Genomic DNA, 8,106 nt, shown 5'->3' on the forward strand with positions numbered 1-8,106 from the left:
CCGCCATAAAGCAACGATAAAGCAACGACCGCCATAAAGCAACGACCACCTGTCATTGTACTGTGATGTGTTGTGCAGCGTCGCCCCCTGCTGGACATGTGTCTGTACTAACGACCTGAAATAACACTTTCACCTCTGGATGAAACCATAAATGCGATAGATGGAGTGTTGCAGTTATAGATTTAAGAAGTAAATTAATGAGTTTCAACTTCTCCAAAGAGTGTAATCTTTTCCCTCAGAGGATCCTCGATATGAGAGACTACGGTAAAGTTTGAGTTTGGCACAAGTCACGCGCCTGGTCAGACATCAGACATTCTCTTTGACACTTAAAGGGGATGCACCGCTCCTGGAGGTGCTGCAGTACCAGGACGATGCGCGGAGTGGGCAGAGCAAGCTTCTGTTCCATCTCCCAGTTCCAAAAATCTATTTATATATGGTGCCCGGATAGAGACGTATCAGACATTAAACTGATAAGAACAGATACTACACTTGATCTTAGCCAAAAGGCCGAGAAGCGATAACCCTTTAAGTGGACAGTATCTACGTCACGTGCGTCTCACTCACGGTGTGAAACACAAACACGTTCACGTTTGGTTTTTACGAGTCGCGTGACTCGACGTGAACTTAACACGTGGGACACGCCCATGTGAAACATAATAATTCACTTAAAAATGCTCGTTGTGTGTGATGTCATGGATGTCGTCCTAATGCTCGTTGTGTGTGATGTCATAGATGTTGGCCTAATGCTCGTTGTGTGTGATGTCATGGATGTTGTCTTAATGCTCGTTGTGTGTGATGTCATGGATGTTGGCCTAATGCTCGTTGTGTGTGATGTCATGGATGTTGGTCTAATGCTCGTTGTGTGTGATGTCATGGATGTTGTCCTAATGCTCGTTGTGTGTGATGTCATGGATGTCGGCCTAATGCTCGTTGTGTGTGATGTCATGGATGTTGTCCTAATGCTCGTTGTGTGTGATGTCATGGATGTCGTCCTAATGCTCGTTGTGTGTGATGTCATAGATGTTGGCCTAATGCTCGTTGTGTCTGATGTCATGGATGTTGTCCTAATGCTCGTTGTGTGTGATGTCATGGATGTCGTCCTAATGCTCGTTGTGTGTGATGTCATAGATGTTGGTCTAATGCTCGTTGTGTCTGATGTCATGGATGTTGGTCTAATGCTCGTTGTGTGTGATGTCATGGATGTTGGTCTAATGCTCGTTGTGTGTGATGTCATGGATGTTGTCCTAATGCTCGTTGTGTGTGATGTCATGGATGTTGGTCTAATGCTCGTTGTGTCTGATGTAAGATAAGATAAGATAAGATATTCCTTTATTGTCCCACATGGGGAAATTTCATTAGTGCAACGCAGGAAGATACAGAGGAAAAGAACAGATCACTTATAGGATGTCTGAAAAACACTTTCAGTAGAAGATCTCCTATAAATAAAAACTCCCATAGACAAATAAATAAATACATAAATACCATTGCATGTGATCACGACAGTAATTGCACATGAATATGTGTCACGACAGCACATAGATTGCACATGAATTTCACAGTAATTGCACATGAATCACGACAGTAATTGCACATATGACAGAATTGCACATCAGTATTAGGTTAGGTCAGTATTGCGAGTGTTCAGGACTAACAGTGTTTGTTATGAAGTCTGACAGCAGCAGGAAGGAAAGACCTGCGAAACCTTTCCTTCACACAGCGAGGGTGGATCAGTCTCTCACTGAAGCTGCTCTCCAGAGCGGAGAGAGTGTCCTGCAGGGGGTGGCACTCATGGTCCAGCATAGATGTGAATCTAGCCAGGACCCTTCTGTCTCCCACCTCCTGCACCGAGTCCAGAGCGCGGCCCAGGACGGAGCTGGACTTCTTGATGACTTTGTCCAGTCTCTTCCTCTCCCTCTCTGTGATGCTGCTGCTCCAGCAGGCCACACCGTACAGGAGGGCTGATGCCACCACAGAGTTGTAGAAGGTCTTCAGGAGTGGCCCTGTCACTCCAAAAGACCTGAGTCTCCTCAGGAGGTAGAGCCGACTCTGGCTCTTCCTGTACAGTGCGTCTGTGTTATGAGTCCAGTCCAGTTTGTGGTTCAGATGAACACCCAGGTACTTGTATGAGTCACTCTCTCAATGTCCCGTCCCTGGATGTTCACTGGTGAGGGGGCAGTGGGGTGGCGTCTGCGGAAATCCACCACCATCTCCTTGGTCTTCCCCGCGTTGATGAGGAGGTGGTTCCGCTGACACCAGTCCACAAAGTCCTGGGCCAGTCCTCTGTACTCAACATCATCGTCGTCCGTGATGAGTCCGATGATGGCAGAGTCGTCAGAGAACTTCTGCAGGACACAGCTGTCCATGTCATGTCTGAAGTCTGCAGTGTAGAGAGTGAAGAGAAAGGGCGCGAGGACAGTGCCCTGGGGCGCCCCCACACTGCAGGTCCGAGTGTCAGACACACAGTCCCGGGCTCTCACAAACTGGGGTCGGTCCGTGAGGTAGTCCAGGATCCACTCTGCCAGGTCATACTCCACACCAGCCGTCTCCAGCTTGTCCCTCAGGAGCAGCGGCTGGATGGTGTTGAAGGCGCTGGAAAGATCGAAGAACAGGATCCTCACAGAGCTGCCAGGCTTTTCCAGGTGAGAGAGAGAGCGGTGCAGCAGGGAGATGACGGCGTCCTCCACCCCGATGCCAGGCCGATATGCAAACTGCAGCGGGTCCATGGCTGAGCTCACGGTGGAGCGGAGGTGGTCCAGGACCAGCCGCTGCCAGTGTCTTCATCAGGTGGGACGTGAGAGCCACTGGCCTGAAGCTGTTGAGGTCTTTGGGGCACGGTGTCTTAGGCACAGGTACCAGACAGGAGGTCTTCCAGACCTGTGGTACCACCCTCAGCTTCAGGCTCATGTTGAAGACATGCTCCATAACTCCACACAGTTCATCTGCAGGACTTAAGGACACTGGGGCTGATGCCGTCAGGTCCTGCTGACTTCCTCACTTTAATCCTCTTCAGCTCACTCCTCACCTGTGCTGCTGTGACAGTCAGTGGTTGGCAGGGGGACCGTGTGCTGGGGGATGGGTGAGTCCAGGCGAAGTGGGGAACTGATGGTCCGGGGCGGAGAAGTGAAGAGGAACGGATGCAGGGCATTGTCCAGCTGTGGAAGAGGGAGCATGCAGCTGTGCAGGGGGAGGGGCGGGCGACCGATCAAATCTCAAGAAGTGAGCATTTAAATCATTCACCCACTGTAGATCCCCCTCTGTCTGGGCAGGGGGGATTTTGAAGCCCGGGATGGTTTTCAGGCTTCTCCACACTCCCTGAATGTTCTTCTGCTGCAGCTGCTCCTCCATCCTCCTCTTGTAGCCGGCCTCAGCCTGTCTGATCTCCCTCCTCAGCTCTTTCTGCACAGTCCTCAGCTCCTCCTTGTTCCCTGACCTGAAGGCTCTCTTCTTCTCCTTCAGCAGAGCCTTCAGTTCACGGTTAATCCATGGCTTGTTGTTTGGAAAACACTGCACCGTCCGGGAGGGAACAATGTTCTCAAAACAGAAGTTGATGTAGTCCGCGATGCACTCTGTGATGGTGTTGATGTCCTTCCCATGTGGGCCATAGAGCTCAGTCCAGACAGTGGTGCTGAAGCAGACCCTCAGAGCCTCCTCGCTCTCAGCAGACCACATCCTCACCTCACGGGACACCACAGGCTGCCTGCGCACGATGGGTTCATACACAGGCCTCAGATGTACAAGGTTGTGGTCCGAGCTGCCCAGGGAAGGGAGGGGGGAAGAAGAATAAGCCTCTATGGTGTTGACAAAAAACAAGTCCAAAAAAAAACCAAAAAAAAACAATGTCATGGATGTTGGTCTAATGCTCGTTGTGTCTGATGTCATGGATGTTGGTCTAATGCTCGTTGTGTCTGATGTCATGGATGTTGGTCTAATGCTCGTTGTGTGTGATGTCATGGATGTTGTCCTAATGCTCGCTGTGTCTGATGTCATGGATGTTGTCCTAATGCTCAATGTGTGTGATGTCATGGATGTTGGTCTAATGCTCGCTGTGTCTGATGTCATGGATGTTGTCCTAATGCTCGTTGTGTGTGATGTCATGGATGTTGGTCTAATGCTCAATGTGTGTGATGTCATGGATGTTGTCCTAATGCTCGTTGTGTGTGATGTCATGGATGTTGGTCTAATGCTCGTTGTGTCTGATGTCATGGATGTTGTCCTAATGCTCGTTGTGTGTGATGTCATGGATGTTGTCCTAATGCTCGTTGTGTGTGATGTCATGGATGTTGGCCTAATGCTCGTTGTGTGTGATGTCATGGATGTCGGCCTAATGCTCGTTGTGTCTGATGTCATGGATGTGGGTCTAATGCTCGTTGTGTGTGATGTCATGGATGTCGGCCTAATGCTCGTTGTGTGTGATGTCATGGATGTCGGCCTAATGCTCGTTGTGTGTGATGTCATGGATGTTGTCCTAATGCTCGTTGTGTCTGATGTCATGGATGTTGGCCTAATGCTCGTTGTGTCTGATGTCATGGATGTTGGTCTAATGCTCGTTGTGTCTGATGTCATGGATGTTGGTCTAATGCTCGTTGTGTGTGATGTCATGGATGTTGTCCTAATGCTCGTTGTGTGTGATGTCATGGATGTCAGCCTAATGCTCGTTGTGTGTGATGTCATGGATGTTGGTCTAATGCTCGTTGTGTCTGATGTCATGGATGTGGGTCTAATGCTCGTTGTGTGTGATGTCATTGATGTCGGCCTAAGGCTCGTTGTGTGTGATGTCATGGATGTTGGTCTAATTCTCTTTGTGTCTGATGTCATGGATGTTGGCCTAATGCTCGTTGTGTGTGATGTCATGGATGTTGGTCTAATGCTCGTTGTGTGTGATGTCATGGATGTTGGTCTAATGCTCGTTGTGTCTGATGTCATGGATGTTGGTCTAATGCTCGTTGTGTCTGATGTCATGGATGTTGGTCTAATGCTCGTTGTGTGTGATGTCATGGATGTTGTCCTAATGCTCGTTGTGTGTGATGTCATGGATGTTGTCCTAATGCTCGTTGTGTGTGATGTCATGGATGTCGGCCTAATGCTCGTTGTGTCTGATGTCATGGATGTGGGTCTAATGCTCGTTGTGTGTGATGTCATTGATGTCGGCCTAATGCTCGTTGTGTCTGATGTCATGGATGTGGGTCTAATGCTTGTTGTGTGTGATGTCATGGATGTGGGTCTAATGCTCGTTGTGTGTGATGTCATTGATGTCGGCCTAATGCTCGTTGTGTCTGATGTCATGGATGTTGGCCTAATGCTCGTTTTGTCTGATGTCATGGATGTCGGTCTAATGCTCGTTGTGTCTGATGTCATGGATGTTTGCCTAATGCTCGTTGTGTCTGATGTCATGGATGTTTGCCTAATGCTCGTTGTGTCTGATGTCATGGATGTTGGTCTAATGCTCGTTGTGTCTGATGTCATGGATGTTGGTCTAATGCTCGTTGTGTGTGATTTCATGGATGTTGTCCTAATGCTCGTTGTGTCTGATGTCATGGATGTTGGTCTAATGCTCGTTGTGTCTGATGTCATGGATGTTGGTCTAATGCTCGTTGTGTGTGATGTCATGGATGTTGTCCTAATGCTCGTTGTGTGTGATGTCATGGATGTTGTCCTAATGCTCGTTGTGTGTGATGTCATGGATGTCGGCCTAATGCTCGTTGTGTGTGATGTCATGGATGTCGTCCTAATGCTCGTTGTGTCTGATGTCATGGATGTTGGCCTAATGCTCGTTGTGTGTGATGTCATGGATGTTGGTCTAATGCTCGTTGTGTGTGATGTCATGGATGTCGGCCTAATGCTCGTTGTGTCTGATGTCATGGATGTTGGTCTAATGCTCGTTGTGTCTGATTTCATGGATGTTGGTCTAATGCTCGTTGTGTCTGATGTCATGGATGTTGGCCTAATGCTCGTTGTGTGTGATGTCATGGATGTTGTACTAATGCTCGTTGTGTCTGATGTCATGGATGTCGGCCTAATGCTCGTTGTGTGTGATGTCATGGATGTTGGTCTAATGCTCGTTGTGTGTGATGTCATGGATGTTGGTCTAATGCTCGTTGTGTGTGATGTCATGGATGTTGGTCTAATGCTCGTTGTGTCTGATGTCATGGATGTTGGCCTAATGCTCGTTGTGTGTGATGTCATGGATGTTGTACTAATGCTCGTTGTGTCTGATGTCATGGATGTTGGTCTAATGCTCGTTGTGTGTGATGTCATGGATGTTGTCCTAATGCTCGTTGTGTGTGATGTCATGGATGTTGGCCTAATGCTCGTTGTGTCTGATGTCATGGATGTTGGTCTAATGCTCGTCGTGTCTTATGTCATGGATGTTGGTCTAATGCTCGTTGTGTGTGATGTCATGGATGTTGTACTAATGCTCGTTGTGTCTGATGTCATGGATGTTGTCCTAATGCTCGTTGTGTGTGATGTCATGGATGTTTGCTTAATGCTCGTTGTGTGTGATGTCATGGATGTTGTCCTAATGCTCGTCGTGTCTGATGTCATGGATGTCGGCCTAATGCTCGTTGTGTGTGATGTCATCGATGTCGGCCTAATGCTCGTTGTGTCTGATGTCATGGATGTTGGTCTAATGCTCGTTGTGTCTGATGTCATGGATGTTGGTCTAATGCTCGTTGTGTGTGATTTCATGGATGTTGTCCTAATGCTCGTTGTGTCTGATGTCATGGATGTTGGTCTAATGCTCGTTGTGTCTGATGTCATGGATGTTGGTCTAATGCTCGTTGTGTCTGATGTCATGGATGTCGGCCTAATGCTCGTTGTGTCTGATGTCATGGATGTCGGCCTAATGCTCGTTGTGTGTGATGTCATGGATGTTGTCCTAATGCTTGTTGTGTGTGATGTCATGGATGTTGTCCTAATGCTCGTTGTGTCTGATGTCATGGGTGTTGGTCTAATGCTCGTTGTGTGTGATGTCATGGATGTTGGTCTAATGCTCGTTGTGTCTGATGTCATGGATGTCGGCCTAATGCTCGTTGTGTCTGATGTCATGGATGTTGTCCTAATGCTCGTTGTGTGTGATGTCATGGATGTTGTCCTAATGCTCGTTGTGTGTGATGTCATGGATGTCGGCCTAATGCTCGTTGTGTCTGATGTCATGGATGTTGGTCTAATGCTCGTTGTGTGTGATGTCATTGATGTCGGCCTAATGCTCGTTGTGTCTGATGTCATGGATGTGGGTCTAATGCTTGTTGTGTGTGATGTCATGGATGTGGGTCTAATGCTCGTTGTGTGTGATGTCATTGATGTCGTCCTAATGCTCGTTGTGTCTGATGTCATGGATGTTGGCCTAATGCTCGTTTTGTCTGATGTCATGGATGTCGGTCTAATGCTCGTTGTGTGTGATGTCATGGATGTTGGTCTAATGCTCGTTGTGTCTGATGTCATGGATGTTTGCCTAATGCTCGTTGTGTCTGATGTCATGGATGTTTGCCTAATGCTCGTTGTGTCTGATGTCATGGATGTTGGTCTAATGCTCGTTGTGTCTGATGTCATGGATGTTGGTCTAATGCTCGTTGTGTGTGATTTCATGGATGTTGTCCTAATGCTCGTTGTGTCTGATGTCATGGATGTTGGTCTAATGCTCGTTGTGTCTGATGTCATGGATGTTGGTCTAATGCTCGTTGTGTGTGATGTCATGGATGTTGTCCTAATGCTCGTTGTGTGTGATGTCATGGATGTTGTCCTAATGCTCGTTGTGTGTGATGTCATGGATGTCGGCCTAATGCTCGTTGTGTGTGATGTCATGGATGTCGTCCTAATGCTCGTTGTGTCTGATGTCATGGATGTTGGCCTAATGCTCGTTGTGTGTGATGTCATGGATGTTGGTCTAATGCTCGTTGTGTGTGATGTCATGGATGTCGGCCTAATGCTCGTTGTGTCTGATGTCATGGATGTCGGTCTAATGCTCGTTGTGTCTGATGTCATGGATGTTGGTCTAATGCTCGTTGTGTCTGATGTCATGGATGTTGGTCTAATGCTCGTTGTGTGTGATGTCATGGATGTTGGCCTAATGCTCGTTGTGTCTGATTTCATGGATGTTGGTCTAAT

General features: G+C 47.9%; 1 non-coding gene across 1 annotated transcript; it reads right to left on the reverse strand.

The window, feature by feature from the left end:
- Positions 1–330: 330 nt before the first annotated feature.
- On the reverse strand, positions 331–519 carry LOC140372511 (U2 spliceosomal RNA). The gene has a single exon (XR_011928686.1). It is a non-coding gene; the product is annotated as a U2 spliceosomal RNA (small nuclear RNA).
- Positions 520–8,106: the final 7,587 nt, after the last annotated feature.

This window comes from Eucyclogobius newberryi, unplaced genomic scaffold (genome assembly GCF_026437365.1).
Source record: "Eucyclogobius newberryi isolate DKJ021-1_F unplaced genomic scaffold, fEucNew1.0.hap1 SCAF_24, whole genome shotgun sequence".
In the NCBI taxonomy this organism is placed as follows: domain Eukaryota; kingdom Metazoa; phylum Chordata; class Actinopteri; order Gobiiformes; family Gobiidae; genus Eucyclogobius; species Eucyclogobius newberryi.